Source organism: Corvus moneduloides, chromosome 8 (assembly GCF_009650955.1).
Source record: "Corvus moneduloides isolate bCorMon1 chromosome 8, bCorMon1.pri, whole genome shotgun sequence".
Classification (NCBI taxonomy): domain Eukaryota; kingdom Metazoa; phylum Chordata; class Aves; order Passeriformes; family Corvidae; genus Corvus; species Corvus moneduloides.
This window is the reverse complement of record NC_045483.1, coordinates 3741973-3766912: the sequence shown is the minus strand read 5'-3', so window position 1 is coordinate 3766912 and position 24940 is coordinate 3741973. Positions and strand designations below refer to the sequence as shown.

Here is a 24940-nt window from a genome sequence, read left to right as displayed (position 1 = left end):
CAAGCTGAAATCTGAGGGAGAAGACACATTTAAAATGTAAAAACAAACTACAGTACTACCACAGGGGGAAAAAAATCACTAATCATTACCCTTCAGGGAATTACTCAATTTTCAGTCTTCCTGCTTCAAGCCCAGAAAATTAAATTTCCCCTTTTTAATGGTGCTGCCATTGAGTACAGGCCAAAAAAATGAAAGAGCAGGAAGGTTGTGTTACCACAAAGTGGGAAGAGGGTCTGCGCCTCTCAATTTGGCATCTCTGGTAATGGGAGGGAACACCCTCAGTGGAACAGCAGGACACACCCAGGACGAGGAGCCCTTTGTTCACTCTCACTGGTGAGGAATTGTCAGCTCATCCTGCTCCCTGACACTGGCCATGCCCATCCGAATTGGAAAATCCAGCTTTGCATTGGGTACCAAGTGTTGTTTTTCCCCTTTAGAGACACCTCTCCATCTACCTTTGCTCCACTTCTCCTCGAAGCCTTTAAACCCTGAGGATGAACTGCACCACTTTAGAAGCAGATCTCTGATTTCAGAATTATTCCTTTCTCTCTCCACAAGTACTTCCACCTCCTGCATGACTTTAAAACTCCTCTCACTGCTTTTAACTTGGCTGAAGATGAATATCTGTGTGATCCATTGGCTGAAGTGTCTTTGATGACAGAACAGCTCACAACAATAAAACCATCCTTTCTTAAAGTGTACTCTCCTCCTTCTGGAAATGGAGTCGGCCTATTAATTATTTTCTTAAAGACTGAATCTCAAAATGGCACTGCTGACATTTAAGGCTCGTAAAAAATGCAAGTCTGTCTGATCTGTGAGAAATGAGTTTATACGATCTATTTAAGATGAAAATATTTATCAAGGAAGACAGTTGCCAATTAGGAACACAAACAGAAACAAAGCCACTTACAGCAAGTTGCCCTTTTTTCTTTTTAATCTTTTCTATGCCAAGAGCATGCTCATACCCAGAACAGTGGTGCACAAAATAAGTGACATCTGGTGGCTTTATACTGTAATAGAATAAGGCACCTCATTTCAATGCTGTTAACTAAATCCGTGTTTAAATTTACTGCTTCTTAGCAAAGCTTTTAAAATGCTTTATTTATTTATTTTCACACAGATACTTCTGAGACCCCTGGGCATCACAGTCCCTCTTGCAGGGTGACAGCTGCTGTTATCCAATTAAAGTGAGATTGTCATACTCACATCAGGAAAAACACAGCTCCATGAAGGAATTTGGAAGGCATAGGAAAAGAGCACTAAGATGTAGCTGGGCAGCACCAGTGAGAATCACATGGAGCCAGGCTAAAGGAAAAGGCTGTGCAGAATTTGGTGAAGGAAATCCTTCACCTGCCCCAATTATTCACATGCTCAAAGTAATTAATATCAACTCAGGTCTCTCTGAATTGTCTTTCATCGGATTTTAATTAAACCCAAAAGAAACAGCTGCATTTTTCATTCTGAGCTTAGCAGCACCCTGGCAGCTAAAACTTTTACAAATTTGAAACAGCTTTTCCCCTTTTCGTGCTTTATTGATCCTCAGCAATGGCCACATCTAATCCAGCCAAGCATCCTGCACCTAAACCTGCACTCCAGACATAAAGCAATTACAACTCCCCTTCGAACTCCTCCAGCCAGAAATACACTTCTCTTTTAGAAAGCCATAAGCCTCTCCTGGATAATTAATAGAAGTACTGTCAGCCAGCCTCAATTAAAATTACAAAACTGCTGGCACTGCAATATCAAGGCTTGCAACACCAATTTCTGCAGTAATAAGTATTTATGGGGGGGAAAAAATCTGTAAGCACTATGTAACAGAAATGAGATGAAAGATAAACAGACTCTAAATATTTATCAGCAGAGGAAGTTCAAAAATATCCCAGCAAAATTGGAGCGGATGGCAGCTAAATCCAGACCATTGAGGGTTCCTCGAAGGATGTGCAAGGAGGAACTTCATTTTCAGCTTGACATGGCTAAATCAAATTAATTCCTTCCTCCTATTCAACTGCTGCATGGAAACCCCTGGTGCCAAGAGGACAAAGCTAAAAATGTCCCCAAACCCATGTCTGAATTCTGCACTTGCACACCACAGCAGGGCAATACTTTAAATAAAGAGTGGGACTTTGGGGCTTTTCCATCACTTTTAGGGGCTAAATGTCCTCAAGAGGAATGTCCACCTGCACGGTTGGCTTCCCTCAGCACTGCAAGGGGGCTCCACATCTGCAGGATCTCCATGAAAAGGGGCCTCTGGGATAGCACAGCTACTGATGGATTATTTCAAAGAGAAATATTATTTCCTGCTCACATTCCCTCCTCCCTACCAGACATTATCTTTACCTTAAGACCTCCTGGCTGAGCTAAATAACACATGTACAGAAAAGCACAGCTGAACGGCTTTGGCTCCAGCCACTCATCAAGAAGAAAACTTTTAAAGATCCCATTTCAATTTATTTTTTGAAATCCTGGCATGCTGAAGTCAGCAGGAAGACATTTCGTTGACTTTAATGAAGCCAGAGGTTCATCCAGAGAATTGCTGTTTGGAATGAGCATAGCATTTATATTATCTCATTTGAAACCCTCCAAGTTTTTTGTTAAATGCAACTTAATGATATTTGCTATTTCGGAATTATTTCCTATCTTTCAAAACACAGAAAGGAGGGTGTTAAAATTCTGCAGTGTAAAATGCTTAGTGATGATGGATGGGATACTCTTGTTTCAGTAACAGGCACGTTTTTAATGCATAAATATTAATTGTCATAAAGTGCCTGTTCATTCTGCAGTTTTGGAAAGCTTTAGATTGTAGGAATTTTAGTAGTCCAAAAAAAAATACTGTTGGTATTTACATGTTTATTTGTATTTTCAGGGCACATTTTTAGGGCTTTTTTTTTTTTTTCATTTATTATCTGATGTACCAGCACAGCAAGACAAAAAAAAAAATGGAAAACTGGAGAGATGACTACACCCACTTAATGAGTATCATTACAGGAAAACACTATCAAAACTCAGCAGAGGCTTTTTATGCATTCCCCTGTATTACACCAAAATGAGTTATTGCAACATTCTAACTCTGATAGCAAACCACCAGAATGCTCAATTTTTACAGCTGTAGCAGAAATGAGCAGCAGGTGAGCAGAACCCATCTGAGAGAGTTATTGACCCCAGTAAAAGCTGCTCTCTGACAAGCTCTGGAGGGTTACCCAGCTTTTCCAGCCTTGCCACACACCTTGGGGAGCAGAGGGCTCTGAATTCCTCCAAACAGCTGGAAAACTGTTCCCACTCCCACAAGATTCTGGTCCCACCCAAACCCAAAAGGTGAATTAGTCCTGATCTAGCTTAATGCAAGATAAATCCATGTGGGATTTCCATGGATACCAATCTAGATTGCATTTACTCTGCTGTGTATTTTTCATTTTGCTGCTCTCTCAGCAATGCTCAAAAATCTACTCTGAAGGGTTAAAAGCTTCACCATTTAAAATCACCTGATGTCAGACAAATTATTATTTCTTCTTTCCTCAATGAGAGGATGAGCTTAGATTCCACTCCTCCCTTCTGCTTGCTTCTCACATCTCATTTCTTGTTGGAACTGCTTTAAAGATGGTATAAATAGCTTTACAAAGTAATTCTATTACTAAATGTCAAGTGCAATAGTAGCTTCATTCTGATTTATCCTTATCTGATCCTCGGGCAAGTTAATCCTCAACCTGAGAAACTGTTTTCAGAGCTTTATAATTGATGAAACTTTTCATCTAAATTATTTACTTTACGAACAGCTCCGATGAGTTGCTCAGGGCATAAAGCTGTAGTACTCAATGCTGGAGTGCTCAGGAACATGGTTTTGTCTTTTTAAGTTAAGAGCCCATCACTGCATCTCGTGCTGCAGTTTCTATTGGCAGTCTTTAATGCACAGCAGGGTTTTTATCTGAATTTTTATCGCCTGCAATAGATGCAGTTACAACCCAGATGTCACAGTGCTATCCCAGCCTGGAGCTCTGGGGAGACACAAAGCAGGCAGAGAATCCCTGATGCTGAAGGTGTGAATCTCACAATGTGGACCAGTATTCCTTCCCTGGAATCAGCCGGGCACGGGCTCAAAACCTGATGGACACGTTCAAAACCTGCCCCTCTTCCATTGCAACAGCAGCACCCAAAATCCTTTCCAGAAGTGGCCCCAGGAAATATCCTCAGGCTTCAGCAATCAGAAGGATGAGCTGTACAGCAGCAGCCCTAAAAATGCACTAAGAAGGGGTGGAAGGCAAGAGCAGGAGCCCAACCAGCAGCCTAACAGAGTGAAATACATCTGCAAAATGATGAACTTGAAAATTTGAGATTCATTATCCATTTAATTTACTTAACATTACCAGTATCTATTTAACATTAGCTAATATCCACAGAGCTAAGCAAAAAGACAAATTACAACTAAAAAGTAACCAAAATCAAAGAGGCTGGGAAGGAGTATTAGATAAGGTATTTGATGGGCTTGCAAGGAAGTGTTGGTTTTAAGAGCTGCTAAAGAATTTTCAAGAGATGAAGCTCCCCTGTGAGGAGCTGGAACTGCAGGCAAACCCATCTCATTATGTTCTCCTAATAAACTATTAAACCATCCTTCTCCATCTCCTCCTATTTCCAGCTTTTCACAGACAAACCTCCTGGCTGCACCAGTCAAAGAATCCTTTTTCTTTGGATTAATAAATTCTGGCATTCAGACCATTATATCCCAGTTTAGGCACAGCAAGGCTAACACTGGGCTCTTACATTTCCGCCAAATTATGGGCCAAACCATCAAGAATTCTAATTTCTGCACCTCTTTTCCTGAGGTCTCTCCTATTTGTTGGTATCTCACTACTCATTTGGAGCCAGTTATAAAGCACTTTAATTAAATGCTTTTTCTCCACACTGTTCCAAGACCTGAAATTGGGCAAACCATCCAATACTGCAAGCTCACATCCATGTGCAGCCCACCCTCAGAGCACTCTTTCAACACTGCCAGGTTTCTTCCATCTCCTAAGCACACATGCTGCACATAAATCTTTATTTTTCTCGCTTTGTACCTTGCAGAGGTTTTCATTTTTCAAAGCAGTCTTATCTTGTTTCCTCTGTATGACTTTGAACTTTACATTTTATCTTCACCCCTGTCTGACCTCAGAGTTCTCCCCAGCTGAAACTCACCTGGAACTCAATGACTTATTTGAAAGGAATGACCTTCCCTCTATTCCATGCAATCCTGAGAAGTTACCAGTCTAACTTCATCTTGTCATATTTAAGCCCAACACCAATAAATGCAAAACCAAAATACAACATAACAGCACAAAAAGCCTTTTTCACTCTCATCAGTTTTTCTAATTTTACGGTGAGATAGCAGGGTGCATTCACCCACACTGAAAATCAAGGTTTTTCTACAGGAAAAAAAATATCTCCTCATGAAACTTATTTTTTCCTACTGGAAGGCGTGAAGCAAATGGAAAATGTCAGTTTGAGTATTTTGCTATTTAGCTACAGATCTGCACCTTTTACAGTGAGGAACGACCCACCTTAGATACAGATTTGGCATAAACCCCCATTTATTTATAAAATGCTGTGCTTATTTGGTGAGTAAATGATAGCATAGTAAGTTTTAGAATATTAAGTGTGTACTTTGTACTGCTTGGTGTATAAACAAATAAAAGCCCGTGTTGCTTCCCTGCCACTCCATCCCACCGTTTCTCCACAGGACTGGGCTCATTTCCAAGGAAACCCATGGCACAGGAGGCAGCCATGTGCCCTCCGCCATCCCCAACACTGCAGGGGCTGTGGCTGCTTTCAGCAAACCAACAGGGGAAGGTTCGCACCACCAGCAGCTCCAAAAATGTGTCTGGAGCTTACGTGGGCTACCTCACTTCTGGCAAAATCAGAAGGAAATCAGCAGCCAGCTGCTGAGGTTTGGGAAACGAGTGTTTCAGGCAGCTCAGGCTCTTGTGGGAGTTTGAGGAAGGCGGATCTGGGAATGAGAAGACGCAGGGCAATAGGTTGGGGTTGGAGGGTTCATGCAGGAGAGGTGCTCCAGGCCAGAGCAATCAGAGAGCTGGAGCATCAATCCTGTGAGGAAAGGCTGAGAGAGGGGGTGCTCAGCACAGAGAAGAGAAGATTCCAGGGAGATCTCAGAGCCCCTTCCAGGGCCTAAAGGGGCTCCAGGAGAGCTGGAGAGGGACTTGGGACAAGAGATGGAGGGACAGGACAAGAGGAATGGCTTCAGACTGACACAGGGCAGGGATAGACAGGATATTGGGAAGGAATTGTTCCCTGGGAGGGTGGGCAGGCCCTGGCACAGGGTGCCCAGAGCAGCTGGGGCTGCCTCTGGATCCCTGGCAGTGCCCAAGGCCAGGCTGGACATTGGGGCTTGGAGCAACGTGGGATAGTGAAAGGTGTCCCTGCCCATGGCAGGGGTGGAATAGGATGAGCTTCAAGTTCTCTTCCCGAACAAACCAGTCTGAGATTCTGTCTTGTGACCTCTGGTGTGCTGCCACCAGAGGGGACAGAGGCCATGAGTCAGAGTGTGCCATGTCTCTCATTCCTGCTCACATTCACCACCTCATCAGGTCTCTCATCACCACCACAGCTGCCTTGTCACTGCCATCAGCCACCAGTGCCCATCAGGAAAACATTTCTCCTTCTGTTTCTTCTTGCAAGGCATCACCTGCTTATCTTCCCTCAGAGGACGCTCCTTAAAGCTAAAGCTTACAAGCCACGTCCAACAGCTGCTGGAAACCAGGTGTAACATAAATTAATAAATATTCCATGGAAAAGCTACATTAACTGCTTGCCCCTGAAGTGCTGTTTAGTGGCATGTCAGGCACAGCTGTGTAATCAAAGGATTACAGTGCTCCCACTACAAGGCTCTCCACCTCCTCGGGGACTTCCCTGTCTCCCTCGCGTGTAAAAACCCAATCCAGGCACCAGGACAGAATTGTAATCATGTCTTTGAGACTAGGAAACACAACCCAACAGGCCGTGGGGAAGAACACAACACGTTTTCTGCCAGGTACCTGGGCAGCCACATGAGTTTTTGAAAGGATGGGTCTGCAAAGCGATAGATCATTAGTTCGTTTCAGTGAAATTGCAGTGTTAGTGGAGAGATGGGCACAATTTGAGATAACTTGCAGGAGTTTGCAGATCCCTTCCCCTGAACAGCTGTATTTAGACTCCAGATCTGACACCACACTTGGTCAGCAAGAAAAACAGGGCACTTCACTAAGAAACATAAATAAATAAGAAATACTAATTTGTGGGGGGAAGCGGTGAAGAAAATGCTCTCTTATTGGAAATCTACCATGTTTTTCCACAGCACTTTGGATTCTTCCAGCTAAGCAGCATAACTCCAGCCAAGAAGTATGGTGGGAGTTTAGAATTACCCCTCCCTGTGCGAGATATGGAGAGAAAAAAGGCTTAAAGAGGAAAACGAAAGTCCAAAGACAGCAATTAAGGAGCCTGGTTCAAACCAGGGCACAGCTTCTGCAAACCCTCTGAGGTGTTAGAAACAGTGTTCCACATCGGGCAAGTGCCCAGAGTAGCACTGAATGATTTAAGAGCACATTTCCTTGGAGTTCATGATGGTGGGATATACATTAACTGTAGGGGTAATTAGGAGGGAGAGGGAGTACATCGGTATCTGTTTGTGTCATGGCTTTTCTTCATCTAAGTGATGCATCTGCACTGGAAGAGAAGCACAGCTGGGTGTTCCAAGTTCCTAAATCCACGTGTCATTCAGGTGAGATCAGCCCTCTGCTGCCAGCTCACCTCTGGGGAAACTGTGTCAGCACCCAGTGGTGACAGAATGCTGAGTTACAACCGTGAGATTTTGCTCCACGGACATACAAGGAAGCACTCAGTGTAGGAAAAGTAGTTTATAATAGGAAGGATTCCCTTCAGCAGAGGAATTCCGTAAGAAATCCTTATTGGCCAGCAATAGCTCATCAACTTGGGCAGAGTTTGCTGCCATCCCCCAAACCATTTGATCTTAAATATAAACCAAGGCTTTGAGAGCTGCTTTGGTACCAGGCCACACCTTAAAAACATGTTCAGCAACACTGAAATCACCTGGGCTACCAACAAAAGCTTTGACCACTGAAACTCCCCGTTCTCACAGAGCTCCTGCCACAGGCTGCTTAAAATAATGTTAAAATATAACACAAGCAGTACCTTATTTGCATCTCTGTGATTATGCCTACATGATCATGTCCTTGTTAATGCTGCTAGTGGATTACGCACCTTCATCCTTCCCCTTCAACCACATGAAATAATTCAAATATGAGAGTCTGCTTCACCCTTCACATTTATATGATTTTCAGGTACCTGCTTTTAATTTAGCAATGAAGATAAAATCCATTACTGCCTTGCACTGCATTAGTGGAATTAAGTGTTTTGCAATGTAAATCTCCACTGTTGCATCGTGTTCCTGTTACAAACCACCAAATAAAACACTCTGAATTTGAGATTAGTCCTCCTATGGCAAAATCTGAGCCACAAAACTGTTTTGTTACTGATTTCAGAACTGCACGGTGGCTGCACTCACAGACACAGGATCTAAGTGCTATTAAAAAAAAAAAGGAAAGAAAGAAGGTAGTTTCACTACTAAATCTTCATACAAGTAGTTTCCTCCTTTCTGCATTCAAATTGATTTTCTTTCTTTAGGCATGTGAAGAGCCAGATGAATCCTTTGACTCAATGCCCAAGAGTGAAATGGCACCAGCAGCAGCAGCAGCAGAGAAGCTCTCAGGGCACGAGACGTGTGACAACATTTTAATCACTGACAAAAAGAGGCTTCAAGGCAGCTACTCTGTCAGTGTTTGCTGGCTTTAAGTGAGATTTACTGTTGATGAGTGAGTGCATATGTGTGTGAGTATATAAACACGTATATGTATATAAACAGCACAGATATAAATATATATGTATAGTTCATGTACATTTGGGGACTTTTGTTGATGGAAATTTCCCTCTTTGCCAGAGATTGAGCAGTCCCCAGTCAGTATTAAGTGCAGTGCTGTTCAATCAGGTGTTTGTGTATCCAAACGAGCGCATACAATTTTCAGTTAAACCTTAAAAATATTTACTTTTCATGAACAGTTCCAGCAAACTTTGAGATTTAATCTGTGATGTGCTCAGCTGGCCACTCTGCTCTTTTTTTTTTTTTTTTAGTCTCAAAATACAAAAGAACATGTTTGTTCTACAGGAGATGATGATGACGATGATGGGTTTTTGGTCTGTCTAACAATGCAAGAAGTGAAACCATTCTGATGTCATACACGAGGAAGTCAATGTGAAGGGGACTTTAGGCCATAGAATGATATAACAAGTAAAATTAAATTTAAAAAAAAATTCCAAATCGAAGAGTTTGGTGGGCGTTTAGATGCACCATCCGAGCAATACTCTCAGATATCCTATTAACCTACAAATCTGTCTGTGCCTAAGACAGTCAGATCACTGCAGAGTACGGCTGTAGTATTACAATGAAGCAGCAGAGGAAAATTAAAAAAAAAAAAAAAAAGAGAGAGAGAGAAGAAAAAGAGAAGCCCACATACGAGACCGCCAAAGTTCAGCTGGTGAATTGTTGCTTAACAGACTCTGACCGTAATAACCCGTCACTGAACCTTGCCTGCATTCTCAGCAGCTATGAAGCTATTTTTAACAGCCAACAGCTTGCATTTAAGAAATACCCCTCTTCACCCAAAAATATCCACAGTGAATGGCAACATCCATGCCCGGCTCCATCCCAGGTGGGATGCGCTGCCGGGATTGAATGGCTCTTTCAGGAAAGCCCCTTTACAAGTGTCTGCTCTCCCAAACCCCGAGCCCAGCGCCATCCGCGGCTGCGGGGACCTGCCCAGCGCGGGCAGTGACAGCATCTGCGCTACCTTTGTCCCCGCGGGGTCCCCCGGAGCACGGACCGGCTCCGGGGCGCGTTCCCCCCGCCGTGCCCCGCTCCTGCCGCGGCTGCGGGGGATGCTGCTCCCGGGGAGCGCCCGGGGTGCCCCAGCCCGCCGGGGAGCGGGGACAGTCCTGTGTCCCCCGGCTGCCCCCGGCTGGAGCCCCGCGTCCCCCGAGCCCAGCCGTGCCCAGCGCTGCCCCCGGGGCTGCCGCTGCCCAACTTCGCGCAAAGTCCCGCCGCCTCCAAACTTGGGGAGCCGCGGCCTGGGCACCCCCCGCCTTCCCGCAGCGCCCATCCCATTCCATCCCATCCCATCCCACCCAATCCGCTTCCAACCCATCTCATCCCATCCCTGCGCTCCTACCTCCGCCGGCTCGGCTCGGCTCTGCCCCGCGCCCGCCGCCTCCGCCGGCTCTGCCCTGCGGGAGGGGGGCGGAGGACCAGGAGGAGGAGAAGGAGGAGGAGGAGGAGGAGGAGGAGGAGGAAGGGGGAGGGAGGGAGCAGCCCCGCCGCTCGCCGGCCGCGCTGCGCAGCCCGGGAGGCGGAGTGCTGCCGCTCGGCTGTGCCCCGCGGCTCCCCGGGACGGGGGTCCCCCCGGGGCTGCTGGGGTCCCCCCGGGGCTGCGGGTGCCGGGATGGGGTGCGAGCCGAGCGGTCCCGCTGCGGGGGATGCGCCGCGGAACCCGCCGGGGGGGGTGCGGGGCATCCCCCGGGCATCCCCCGGGCATCCCCCGGGCATCCCCCGGGCATCCCGGGCCCCAAGAACCGCCAGCGGCAGCGCCGGGGGATGGATCGAGAGCATCGGGAAGGAGATGGGCCCCTCCTGAGCCCCCCCGACAGGAATTTGGGCTGTCCCGAGAGAGCGGTGTGCGGGTGGCACCGGCATCCCGAATCCGGGCGTGCAGGCAAAGGTCAGCCCGAGGAGACTCGGGCTCGGATCTGCCAAGGCTCCGAGGCTGGAGCGAGTCCGACCTTCCCTGCTGCACACCTGGCAGGCTGCAGGCAGCATCCACTGCCCTGCTCCGGACTTGGAATGGAATGGCAACCGCACAAACGTGGCTAAGAAGCCAAAATCTTCTGCTCAGTGAATGCAAGGTTCATTCTCAAACAAGGCATCCTACCAGAATATACATATATATGTATAGTGAATATACATCAAAACTGTTAAACTGACAGAGGGCAAGTTGAGATTAAATTTTAGGAAGAAATTGTTCCCTGGGAGGGTGGGCAGGCCCTGGCATAGGGTGCCCAGAGCAGCTGGGGCTGCCCCTGGATCCCTGGCAGTGCCCAAGGCCAGGTTAGACAGGGCTTGGAGCAGCCTGGGATAGTGGAAGGTGTCCCTGCCCATGGCAGGAGAGTTGCAACAAGATAGTCTTTAAGGTCCCTCCCAACCCAAAGTGTTCTATGATTCCGCGATGATAAATATATGTTTAAATGTATAGTCTGGTTATTAAGTCTGTGATATCCACCCATCCCTTCTGAGGTGCAGCACATGCCATTTCCCTCCAAGGTTTAATGCAGCACTTGCAAAGCCAATGGTATCAAAAGGAAAACTCTTCATATTTCCCTCCTTACACTGTTAAACTTAAATCCATGTGTTTAATACTCGGCAATATTATTTCTAAGAGTTTGAAGCGATGAAGCGTGAGCCGAACATGAAAGAACAGTGAATTCTCTATTTTAGTACTTCCTTTCATGATCAAGCCCATCTTTGGTTTTAACTTTCAGAAGCATCTAAAACTCACACAGCTCTGTGGGAATCTGCTTTGCAGAGAAACCATATGCACCTTAATAGTAAAATGCAAAGCAGAAGTTTACAAATTACACAGCTCTGATTGGGAGCCAAACAGATTAAAGATTTCAAGTGGGCGGTTGTGCACCTGTAAGACTGCATAAAAATTTAAAAAAGATTTTAAAAGCCACACATGCGCACATTTCCCACAGAACCATGTATGTATCTCTGTTCAGATCACATCTGATTCTCACCTGTCTTTTAAATTAAAAAAACACCCATAATAAAGACCCTGATGAGGTGAAACCAGTGATTTATAAAATACTCACACATATTCAGTGTTTCTGTTCTGAGTTAAATATGCTGCCCTCCAAGGCCCTTTTTGGCCTCGTGGGATGCTCTGAATAGCAATTATCCTTAGCCAGATTTCTGTGTAATTACACTCCCTTCCTTTCTCTGTATTTTTAAATAACAAAAAATCAAAGAAGCTGTCATGAAAACAAGATCTTCATTCCCTGGGGAAGTCTCTGTTTACATTATTCCTCACCAAGCAGCAGCTGGAGTAGAAATCTTGGTGGTGTTTTCCACATGTGGTAGCTCAAACTTCCAGGCACTCCATAAAGGTTGAGACTGCCCATCTCACAGACGTTTACAGACTGTCTTCAGTGTTACCTGGAGAGACAGGGAGGAAAATGCAAACTTTAATGGTGTAATAAATCCCTCTCCAGGAACCATGTTACCAGGAAAAATCACAGAATCCCAGAATGGTTTGAGCTGGAAGGGCCCTTAAAGCTCATCCAGTGCCACCCACCCCTGCCATGGGTAGGGAACACCTTCCACTGTCCCAGGCTGCTCCAAGCCCTGTCTAACCTGGCCTTGGGCACTGTCAGGAATCCAGGGGCAGCCACAGCTTCTTTGGGCACTCTGTGCCAGGGCCTCCCCACCCTCCCAGGGAAGAATTTTTTCTACTATCCCATCCAACCCTGCCCTCTGTCAGTTTGAAGACATTCCCCCTTGTCCTGTCACTACATGCCCTTGTAATGATTGCCAGAGGAAGAAAAATCAGAATAAACAGCCTAAAAATCTAAAAGCTAAGACTGGCCTTTAATTCTCATGATTCAGAGTTCAAAGAGGGAGGAAACGAAGAAGTTTCAATATAGAAATTAGAGTAGAGCTATCTCTGACTAGATTGGTTTTCATAAAAAGAAAGGTCCTGACCTCCACCTCTGTAAATCTGATTTCTGCTGGTTGCCATGCTTACTCTGCAACACACGAAGAATCATCCCACTTTTGAAACAAGTTTGTACATATTTCTTAGCTCTGAGCAGGCTTATGTGGTGAAAAAGATGGGAGAGTCCTTCAGCAGTGTTGAAAAGCAGGCACACAATTAGTAGTGCAGACGTGTGAATTTAAAAGGTGAATTTTTAACCATGTGAGTCCTTTCTCCTTGCTGCTGCCTGTGGTTTGGGGCAGAAATCTGGTGGACAGGTCCAGTGGCTGGGTTTGCTAGCAGCAGAGCTGTGCATTTACAGGCAGATTTAACTCTGGGATAAATAAATCAGATTGTGTCCTCAGAGCACCGCTGTAATGGAATGCTAATCCCGGGAAACGGGCTGCTTTTCCTCCACGTGCCTATTCCAGCATCAGCGTCTCTGGGTTATTCTCACAGAGAGGGCTTAGAAATGCAGATGTTTCTGTTTTGTGCTTCCTCTCTCCCAAACTCATAAAGCAGAGGAAGGAGTTCATTGCCCGCAAGGGCCGAGGAGGATTTTGCTTCCCACTCTGGCTGCTTTTGGGGAGCCCTTTTCCCATGACCTCCATCACCAGGCAGTGCTGCCCAAAGCCCTTCTCAAGGGATGTTGCTGCAGGGTGCCAGCACAAAGTAATATCCTTATGTCAAATCCTAATTCCACCAGAAACGGACGTGGGCAGTGACAGGAAAAGACCAAAACTTCCCCAAAACCTCTCTGTCCCCCTTGTGCCACGAGCTGCCAGGAGAAAAGGGACCTGCCACGTTCCCCAAAGGGAGCTGCCTGAGCCACCACGTTCAGGACCCCCCTATTTCAGGGAAAGCAGAGGGGTGGCTGGAGCTGGAAGCAAATAACATCCTGGGCGGGACCTGTAAATCCAGCCGGGAGTTTCCGTGCAATGAGCCTGGAAAACCACCAGGTGATACGGATGTTGTACTTAACAGCTTTAGGACTCAGCGCTGAGCCGCTCCGCCGAGCAGAGCCGAGCTCAGCCCAGTTCCAGGCAGATTTCCCATCCCGCTGGATGCACGGCTGCTGTCTGACACAGGCTGGGTCTGGGATGTGCAACCACAGCCCTCCGGCACCCCCAGAGATTATTTCAGCTCTTCTCCGAGGCTGGGAGTTGGTGCTGTGAGAAAATTGCAGGAAGATTTGCTATTCTTAGTTGTCTGTTCTCCCATTAAAATATTGGTGTAATCTCACCGGAATTAATGGAATGTGTATATTTTAAAGGAATGCATTATTACTCTCATTTTGCCCCCGGTATCCTGGCAACAGGCACATTCACATCACTAATTTCATATCTTGTACATCCTTCAGCTCTGAGTAAAGGGTAGATCAACCTTCAGATATTCTGAACGCTTTTTTGCTGTTTTCCCAACTTGGGTTGGGAATTATTCTTCTTGGCATGCACATTCCTGGAATGCCTCTGGGAATTCATGCTCAGCCTTTAATTGAAGACAATGCCTTTGTCCCTGGAACAGGCAAAAATTAATACTGAAACTTGATTAGGTAAATGTGGCAGAATTTGGTTTCCCACAAATGGTCTGTTAGATTTTAATGATGGCAGCCAAGAGCCAGCTGCCTTTTGCTTGATGCCATCCTTTCATCCTGAGCTGTGTCCTTCAGCACCCTAAAGAGTTCCTTTCATTGGTGATCTCTGTGCCCTCCAAGTACAGGTTGAAGGGTATCATTCCCCTCTTAGTCATCATTTAGCCAAGCGATGCATATTAATTTCCTTTAATCTTCACTCATAACTCAGTCTCTTCCGACCTTTAATCATTTTTATGACTATTCTTATGAATTTCTTCCAATTTGTCTGCATCTCTCTGGCAATGAGGCACCCAGGATTTACTGCCTTGTTTTAGATGTGCTCTCCCTGCAGCAACTCAGAAGATGTTACCTCCTGCTACTTTTACCCACCACTGATTTAACAATATGCGGGAGTTGTGAGGTAGCCGAGAATCAATTAAAATAGAATTTAAATGGTTCAGTGCTCAGAATTGCCGTAATTCTTTTGAGGCACCGCGCGCAACGAGAAGCCTTGGAGCCTGTGAAAACCTGCTGCTTCTGGGAGCACGTGACTGCAGCTCCTGGGGCAGGCAAAGCCTTGAAACCTGCTGCATGCACAGCTCTGTGAGTCTCTGAAGGGGTATGAAGGACGAGTGGTGATCCAGAAGACAAATGGAGATGGGTTTGGCACCAGGAACAGCTCACGTGTGCTGCTGGCCTGAGGGGTCCACCCTGCTCCTCCTGGAGCTCTCAGACAGGTAACAGCCCCCAAGGGCTCATCGCAGAGGCAAAACTGGGGGAGGCAGCAGCCAAGAGCTTGACATTAGGTTGCTTCAAGCTCTGTTTAAATGGTTTGCTTTAATAAAAAATTTAAAAAAAAAAGTCTTTAGGAATCTGTAATGCATTTTGAGCTTTGATTAATGAAGAGTTTGAGATAGCTGAGCGGCAAACTAAATGATGAAAGATGCTCTAAGACCTCTCAGATCTGCTAAAATGATCAGATGGCTTCTCTGTCCCCATCATGTGTGGTCTTGATTCAAGGCACGCACTGGAGTCAACGGGATCTCTGCTCCTGGTTCCTCTTTTCCCATCTGAACAACCCTGTGGTTTCACATTGCTCTGGTGGATAAGGAGGGAAGGCTGTTACCTCTGGAGGTGTTTAGTTCCTCTTGCAGAACAATTTTTCCTTCTCTGTCCCATACACAAACTGTGGCTCTCCAGATCTCTTTTGTGTTGCCACTGCTGGTCTCTGAGCCACGGGCAGGGAATTGAAGGTCACTGGGCCTTCACATGCATACTCCAGCGCCCTGAGTTTTCACTTTCATGTCATTTGTTACTCCTCCTCCAGCTCCTGAATTCAAAATGAAGCGTTTAAAATTTGATCAGGGATGTGTTCTAACGAGTGCTTGGATTATATGTGTGCCTTGTTTCCTTAAGTGATTTTTACCATTCTCTCTACCTCCAGAAAAAACAGATAAACTGCATTTTATAGGCTCTTTTCTCCACATACCCCAGTCTTTCCTCTTTCCCATCTGTTGCTCTTCATTCATGAAGCTCCTCACAAACCCTAGCCTTCAAGTGGAGCTCAAGAATTAATAAAACAGCTTGTGGTATGAAGCACATTTACATACAAGTTGTGTGTAAGCTCATATGGATCTTGCCTTAAAAATTATTTACATTCTGGACAAACATCTCATAATGTTGGACAAAACAAAACAAAACAAAACAAGACTGTTTCTTTTAGCCATAATGTATAAATATTTTAAGTACCAAGGCTGATTTGTTACTGCTGAGTTTGTGGGATCTATTTGTATGGTCTGTGCCATCCTGCTTTTCTCCTTCAGGAGCAGAGGATGGGCCCTGCCCCTGTACAAGCGCAAAAGGATGAATTTCCAAGCCTGCTTTTGCTATATTAGCATTCATTCTAGATACACAAATAAAGTAATTTGACTTGTTAGACGTTCTATGAAAAACACCAAGATAGACCAACTGTCTTTAGCGTCAAAGTTATGAAAACCATTATTAAAAAGATCAATCACATAACCTCCTTGCTGACATAATGATAAATGTTTCCTGTGAGTGTTATTCTATCTTCTAATTTCAGAAAAATTAATATACCTTCTTTCTGCCTTTTTTTTTTCTTTTTGCTAGCTCAGGCCTTGTTACAAAGCCATTTTAATTTGCAGTCATTCTTCCAGTGCACCTGCAATGATAGAGCTGATAGACACTTTCTTAGATGATAACTTTTAATGACTACCACAATTGCAAACCGAATTTTGGCTTTAGGAAGAATGCCAGAGATGGCAGAAAACTGAGAGACTGAACAAGCAGAAGAAATAGCATGGGAGGGATGCATTTCATACATAGATTATGTTGAGCAATTTGGTCTAGTGGAAGGTGTTGGGGGTTGGAGTGAGATGAGCTTTAAGGTCCCTTCCAACCCCAAACATTCTGTGGTTCTGTGATTATCTATTCTTACTGCATTTTATTTTCCTGATAAGTTTCTACTCATACAGTTAAAACACTGCCGTGCTTGAATCCATCAAAAAGCCCTCGGTTTCTCCTTTTTCCCAGTGCCTAAAAGCTGAAACAGTGGGTTTCTGCACACTGCTGATATCTTGCTGAATCAGGCAGTTTGGGGCAAAGCCAATTCCTGTGACTCCTGTGGTCTTGCATGAGGAATTGCTTCTGTTGGAGAAGCGTTGACCATTTAATATACGGTGCTCATGACTCACCATATATTCCCAGAGCACTTGGAGGTATTTCCATGCTGTCTCTGTATTTTTACAACTTAAACATATTCCCCTGGAGATTTATGCAGCTTTACATTCTTTTCTCTCATACACACTTCCAGGAGTTTTATGGGGGAGCAGAGAGGGAGCCTAACCAGCGCAGGCAGCTCGCTTAATTTAGCACAGTCCTGTCCTTTCCAGTTCACCCACCTGCAAAATGGGAATAATAATAAGCACTTAAGGGAGAATATTCACATGTCTAGCTTGAGACCTTTAATGTTCATCTCTCCAGAGGCTCCGCAGAGAGAAACAGCTTCTAATTCAGGTGCTTTGAATGGGCTTCTAATGGAGCTTGCTCCTCTTCTGGCAGTCAGGGAGACCAAGTTCTCAGCTCCAGCACCCCTCCATCAGGCATGGAGTGACATGCCAAAAGCCAGACACTGTGAACATCCTTTTTCATGCCTCATCCTGCAACCATTTTCACGCTCAGCTTCCTGCTGTGGAGCAATATCTGATTAACTCAGTGGTTTTCCACATCTGCAAAGTGGAGTGGGCTGTGGGATGAAGACCATGCAGAGCCCCAGTGATCACTGAGGGTGAACAAATGAGCATCTCAACAGCACTTTGTGCGTGTTAAACCCAGTGAAAGCACTATTAATTATCAATATGGCCAGTCATTAGTATTCATTAGGGCTTAGAATAAACTACTGAGACTCAAAGCTTCCTGTTGCAATCTCTGGGTTGCAACTGTGTGACATCGAGCAAGTCACCTCTCTTGCCCTCATTTTTCCTGTCATTAGGACCTCTGCATCATCCCAGAGTGTGATGTGAACCTTAATAAGGCTTGAAAAGGGCTTTGAGAACTTGTGGTGAAAAGGGAAATATTAATGTCGAGCATTGCTGTAACAGCAGATGAGACGGAGCGAGAGCCTCATCCCGATCCGAAGGGCTCAGGGTGGTGCCGTGGAGCACTTGAATGGCTTGTGAATCCTGCCCAGGAATACTGAGCACAGAGAGGCACACCGAGCCAGTTCTGCTCACAGGCAGAGCCAAGAAGCACCACCAGGGAGTTGAGATTTGGAAAACCCATCCCTCTCTCGCTTTTCTTCTGGTTGCACAGGCAAGCTGCCCATTGGTATGCACAAATAGATATTTGGGCTTCTAAACACCCACTCCTGGACACAGAAATGCAGTTTGGGACCGTGTTTAGCATGGAAAGACTGGCACAGAAATCAATCTTTATTTCAGAAAATCTTCTTTTCAGTGTTTAGCCTTGGTGTTGATTATATGAATTAGATCCCTATTACAAATGAGCCTCATGTCCCAGAAACTAATGTTCTGTGCTCAAAGCAAGACTTTCTGCATTTCATCATCATTCTGTTCCTTAACGATTCAGTTTTCCTGGCAATGATGAGAAATGTTTATTTCCCTGGAGTATTTTTTGGATGGTAAAATTACGGTGTTATTTGTGGGCAGTGGATGCTGCATTAACCCACCAAGGCTGCATTGCTGTCTTTAATCACTGTTTGGAGACCTGGCCACCTTCCTTCACACCTCTGGTTTCCATGGCACCCTTTGGCCACTTGTAATCTGTTCAATCCACTTTTATGCTGGAGACAGTGGCTGCCAGCTTCTGCCTGCTCGGAGGCACACGAGCAAGACAAAGTGACAAAGTGACAGTGAGATAAACACTACTGAGAGGCCTTAGTCTGCATTTTGAGGACTGCTGTAAATCAGAGTGATGGAGAGAGACAGATTAGTGATGCCAGCATAGAGAGGTGAATGTGCATGCTGGGATCTACATATTCCTGTGAAATGCATCTACATTTCATTTATGCCCAGTGATAGGAACGCTGTCGTAATGTTGTGGAAAAGAAGGATATGTTGACAGCATGGTCAGGCTCTTGCACAGTTCCTCAGGCTCTGCAGGAGTCATTGATGGAGTTAGTGCTGGTTCCTACAGTGCTACAGCCACATTTTCTTATTTCCATCTCCAGTTAGAAGCAGAGCAATACGTTATTCTACGTGATCATATACAAGGAATTCTTCATTTCGTGTGTCTTGTAACTTCTGTCACCAGGTGTTGGCTGACACTCTCCATCCTGTTCCAAAATCCAGCTGCCTTGCCCAAGCTGAAAATCCAAACCCAAACACCTGAGATGAGTTACATACCCACACATACATTTGGTGTTTGAGGTAATGGCACTGTCAGCTAAAGCAAAATCTTGGTGAATTTGACCCCCACCAAAGAATTTCATTTAAGAAAGTTACATCAATGCAAAGTCAGGCCTGAAATCTGCCATCTGCCAAACCAGGGAACCCTAAAGTTAAATTCACCATTGGAGCCAATGCTTGGCTGCTCTGCAGTTACCATCTGTAGTTTTTTACATTGCTGTTTATTCTGTTAAATTTATGCCTTAGTGTGTAAAAATGTCTCCAGACTGTGAAAGCAAATGAGCAATGTGACAGGGCTCAGCCCAGTAAAGACAATAACTTTGACATTATCAGATTTTTCAGACTTGAAAATCTCAAGGCTTAACCTCACGTAAACCCTTGGTTTTATAGTTTGGGATCTGCTTAGTACTGGAAGTCTTGCAATACTCATTCTCTCTGCCTGCACTCCCAGCACACTGGAATTTCCTCTCATTGCACTAACACAGAGCTCTTTGCTCAGAACTGATTATTCTCTCTGCTGCAGAACATACAACCACTGCTATCAGTGGCTCCTATTCGAGTTTTTAGGCCAACACAGGTGAAAAAAAGCCATGCAAAAAGCTTTGGTTCTCAGCTCCATGTGCTCCCAATCTCAAACTCAGCCTACATATGAACAGAGGAGGATGTTTGGGAAATGCACAGGCCTGCAAAAACCACCATGTTTGATGATTTACTCCCAGGTGACTTTTTCTTTAATGCAAAGGGATGCAATGTAAAAAGGAGCAAACTTCCCTGTGGTTGATTCATTCAGCTTTTTGGATGAGAAGATGCAGAACTGCCTAGAACGGCAATGTAGCCCCATTGCTTTTTATTTTCCTCTTCTGGTTCAAAAAAGAAATGTCAGTCTGACCCATCTGCTGGAATCTGAGCAGAGCCCCAAAAGACCCACACACAGGCTGGAAGACAAGTGCCCATATGGTGTCTGCATGCATTCATTGCAGAGCTGGTAGGCAGCAGAAATACCTCAGGGAAGAATTGGGGATGAGAAGATATTTTTAATAAACCAGACTGCAGTGATCTATAATGGGAAATAATCACCGAGCCTTTTCCACAAATACCTAAATTTCTGTCTCCCCTACTTTCCCTTCCAGCGCTGGCAGAGAAAAAACAGAAAAGAAAGGTTTCTTGTACTGTAAAACACTTCAAAAATTTCCCAGATACAGGTGTTCTACTCTATCAAGGTTACTGTTAATGTTATTAATATTCATTTTCATTTACACCACCTCAAAGCCATTAATGTGATAAGAATGTTATTATCTTTATAGCAATAAGTATTTATTAAAAGCATGTACAGTGAAAATTGGTAATAAGATGAAGCAATGCAAAGCAGAATGCAATGAATCCCTTAGGAAGAATAATAAAGATTTCTGGCTCTTTTTATTCCTCCCAACAACTTCACAGTAGAAAAAAAATAAAAGCAAGATAGCAATGCAGGCTCGAAGTCACTTATCAGAATTTGCAAGGGCTTTGAGTGTTTATCCTCACTAAGAGCTGGAGAGATCCATTTCTGGGAAATTATTGTTGTCTGCCCTTTTAGCAAGAAACTGTCTTGATGTTTTTGTTTAATTAAACTGCCGCTGTCAATTACTGCCTGCAAATAACACAAAGTATTGCCCAATGAACTTGGGAGGGCACTCAGCAGCCACCGGGCTGTTGTGAGCTCCCTCTGCACTCCCTGAACGTCTACTGGAGGTGGGAGGTGATAAAATTCCCCATTTCTGTCCTTTTCCTGCTTCCTTCAAGGAAATAAAAATAACCCATCATTGTTGTGGCCCCACCGACTGAAACATCAGCGCTTCCATCACAAGCTGAAGTATTTGCTTCAGTCCCCAAGGGTTCATGTTCGCTGAGCCTTTCCTGTTGTCCTGGCAAGGGCTTCCTCCCAGGGGGTGCAGCGGGATGCTCCACTCCAACTTCCACTCATCCCCTGGACCTCTGCCCTGGCCAAATCGGGCACTCCTCTTCCTCTCCCTCCTGGCACATCCCTCCATTTCCAATTTCACAACCTAGCTTTATTTCTGCTCCTTTTCTCTTTTCTTTTTTTGCCAGGAGAAATTGTGGTTGGCTTTATGCTCCGCGCTGACCCCGGCTGCCGGGCCGGTAGCTCCATGAAGGTAGAGCATTCCCAAACCACAGGAACACAGAGGGCCAGCCCTTCCTCCGTACTCTGTGTTCCCTGCAGCTCTGCTGGACACTTCCTCAGGCAACAAGGAATCTCACCACTGGCTGCAGCTGAGGCTGGCAAGTGCTGCTGCCTGAAGAAATGACAATCTATTTTTCTCCTTTTCAACTGCTCACCAGCTGAGCAAAGGCTCCCGGTGCTTTCTGCTTTGGGGAGCTGAAAAGGTGACCTCTGATGAACTTTCTGTGCCAGCAACCCCTTACATTCACTGTGCTGTACCCAAGGACCACAGCCAACTTATTGACTGCTCCAAAAGTCCTTTCCCTTATTCAAAATCTCCCTCTTTTCATCCCAGTGCTGAGCCGAAAAAGTGACAGGACAAGTGTTGCTGACATGTATGGTCTTAATTGATTTGGATGCAATTCTGACCAAAGTATCAGAATTCCAGGAAGATACAACCAGAAAGGTCCACCACCAAGTCTGGGGGGTTTTTTTGGAGTGCAACTTTCCACAAGAAACTGTTTTCAGTGGAGTCGAAGGCACTGTGCTTTTTCCACGAAAAAGATTGCTCCCCCTCAGATTTGAATGTTGAGGATAACTGACTGTGGGGAGGATTTTCCATTGTGTACCTTCAATATAATCTCTACCTGGACTCCAGACTTTACTTTCAAGTTGTACAGAGATAAGAAACACCCCATGAGTAGAGTGTAATGTTAATTAGGTTCAGTTTCCCTCCTGTCTGGTTGGCCCAGCACAGTTCACTGATTTTATTTGTGGATAGATTGGAGATAAGTTCACATACTTATAACCCCCCTGCCATGGGCAGGGACACCTTTCACTATCCCAGGCTGCTCCAAGCCCCATCCAGCCTGGCCTTGAATGTTTCCAGGGATCCAGGGACAGCCACAGCTTCTCTGGGCACCCTGTGCCAGGGCCTCAGCACCCTCACAGAGAATTCCTTTCTATGAATGTGGTAAAACAGAGGTGAAAAATCACGGCTAAAGTGACGCATTTCTTGTATGTCCCAAATGCCTTCACTTTTTCCTTTCTATTTGAATTCTCTCTTCCCTCAATGTTACAGCTTTAGCTTTGATCCATCCCAGCAGAATCAACAATCTTTTGTAAAATGTTCTTTTCAGTCCAAGTCCTTTCTGTGATAACAAAAAAACAGTACAAAAAGAAGATTTGGATTATATTTATGTGTGACTAGACTATTGATCTCACAGCCCGGGAAATGAAAAATGAGATGAAATGTGATTTTTAAATCCGACCAGGAGGAGGGGATCAGGGTAAAGCCAAGCACAAGTCAGGGAGAAGTGTGATTCTACAAAGAATCCACCTCAGAAAATCAACTTTCAGTGTTTGTATAACACAAATTCAGCTACTTGTACTCATTGGGGACCTGGTTTCCTCAGGGGAATGTTTTCAGCCTTTTAATTTACCTTACTCCCATTACCTACACGTTATGGAGAGACAGCGAATGCAATCTGGTGTGCAAGAAAAGATTCCTGTCTTGAACACCTCCATTCCTACCTCTCCTTCACTAAAACCCAGCTTTGATCCCACTTGTTTGACTGAGGACTTTCCTCCGGAGATGGTGGAGGACTCAGTACGGGTCCTTCTCTGAACTTCAGTTTTTCTGTGGTGAAGAAAACATGCTTATTCCTGTCACAAGGTCCTTGTGTCCCACCTCCAGCTGCTCAGGCTGCTCCTCATTTCCACCAGGACTTGGCTCTACACAGCAATCATGAGGCAGACTGGGCTGAAGGGACCTGTCTGACAGCGCGCTGGGAGTTTTTTTCTTCCTTTTTCTACTGTAAAGCATTCTTCCTTCCCCAGCCTACCCTAGAGAATCTAATTAGTGGCCTAATTACCACCCCCATACTATGCCCTGGCTGACCTTTGCTGGCTGTGTTCTCAGCCTGCCTTCCCTTGTCAATACAATTTTGGGCCGTAGGTCTGCGGGGTCTGCGCTGCTTCCTCTGCGCACCACGACGTCACCACGCTCCACTCAATGCTTATTTTTATTCCCCACTCCAACAAAATTGAACTGTGAAAGCACTGTAAATTTTCAGCCTCGAGAGGCTCTTCATTAAGCAACAAATAACTCTCTGCACCTAGTTGATATTACCCTCCTGTTGGCTGTTTGTCACGCAGCACTACCCCCCCGCTCAGCCGGCTGTGGCCGTTCTACTCAGCTGACAGAGCTGCTGCTGGCCAAAAAAATGCACATTACAGCCTGTTTGCTGAGCCTCTGACTTCAATATAGAAGCAACAGCATCATTTTTATCCTTATTTGGCTCAAAGGTTCATGCTATCTCGCTGTTCTTATCAGCTAACAGCGGGCAGTGTCTCACGGGCCTGGATCCCGGTGTTGTCCTACAGGAATGGCTTTTTATGGCTCCAACCCCACTGCTGCTGCTAATGGTGCTTCCACACAAAGAGGTGCTGTCCAAAACAAGGAGCTGCATTTAATGCCTCCATGCTCTGTCCCTGACACTGCCCCCCAGTCTTGGGAACAGTCTGGGCTCCCACCCCTCTGCAAATCCTGCCTTGCCCCAGGGTTAAGCGGTGTCTCAGCTCCCTGATAGGTGCGTTGGTAATTTTCAAGCCACAGCGCATCTAAAAGCCAAGCACCACCCTGGGAAGGAGGTCATAAAACAAATATTCCTTTCCCGCTGAAATGCATTATTAAAGCCTCCACCCCATAAATCCCAAGTAGATAACACTCTCCGTGGCACCTTGTAAAATAAGCAATTTTCTGCTACTGAGGAAACAAATTCTTCTTCTCATTCCTATCTAAACTCCACCAACATGGTGACAGACACAACACTGCATCTGAGCTGGGTTTTGACAGCCTCATACATTTCTAACTCTGTCAGCAAGAATAAATGTTGGAGGCTTTTCACTTTAAAGAGCTCTGGAGCAAAATGGACTTTCTGGGACCTGTTTCACCCTTTGTGTCTACCAGCCATAAAGTTTCCCACCGTTTCCAGCACTGCTTCATTGCAAGGCTGAGGTAGAATTGAAGTGCTGAGATCAAATCAAATTCCTTCAGAGAGGAAGTAAGGCTGGGAGTAGAAAGATAGACATCGTAGATTCCCAAAAATTTGGTTTTTCACCCCAGAACATATCAGGATGAAGCTCACCATGTATCACACCCTCTGGGTGCTGCTGGGGCATAAACAGGGAATATCTGGGACTGTATCCAGCAGTCCTTGCTAAGACAGACGTGGAGCAACACTTGGACCAGGCTGGTTCTGCAGCAGCGACAAATGAATTTGGACTCCATTTTCTAGTTTCCCGATGGATCTGTCAGTGTCTCATTTCAATAAGATGTTATCTCCATTTTTTCTTTGGATTTGTTTGGGTTTTTTTTCAACGATAACACCACAATACTGCTACTCAATGCTGCATCAGCAAATGTTAATGTTTTATTCCAGTTTAGAACAAGAAGAGATTAAGGAATTCCAGCAGTCAC

The 24940-nt window shown here is 45.3% G+C and overlaps 1 protein-coding gene across 2 annotated transcripts in view; it reads right to left on the bottom strand.

The window, feature by feature from the left end:
* The window catches only part of CHST15 (carbohydrate sulfotransferase 15), a 44756-nt gene extending 34415 nt beyond the window's left edge, over nt 1-10341 (bottom strand). The window contains exon 1 of one of the 2 annotated variants that reach the window (XM_032116433.1): nt 10263-10341. The gene's annotated coding sequence lies outside the window, so the exon portion shown is untranslated. The remainder of the gene's footprint in view (nt 1-10262) is intronic. The other variant, XM_032116429.1, reaches the window with a different exon arrangement.
* Between the last annotated feature and the right edge of the window lie 14599 nt (nt 10342-24940).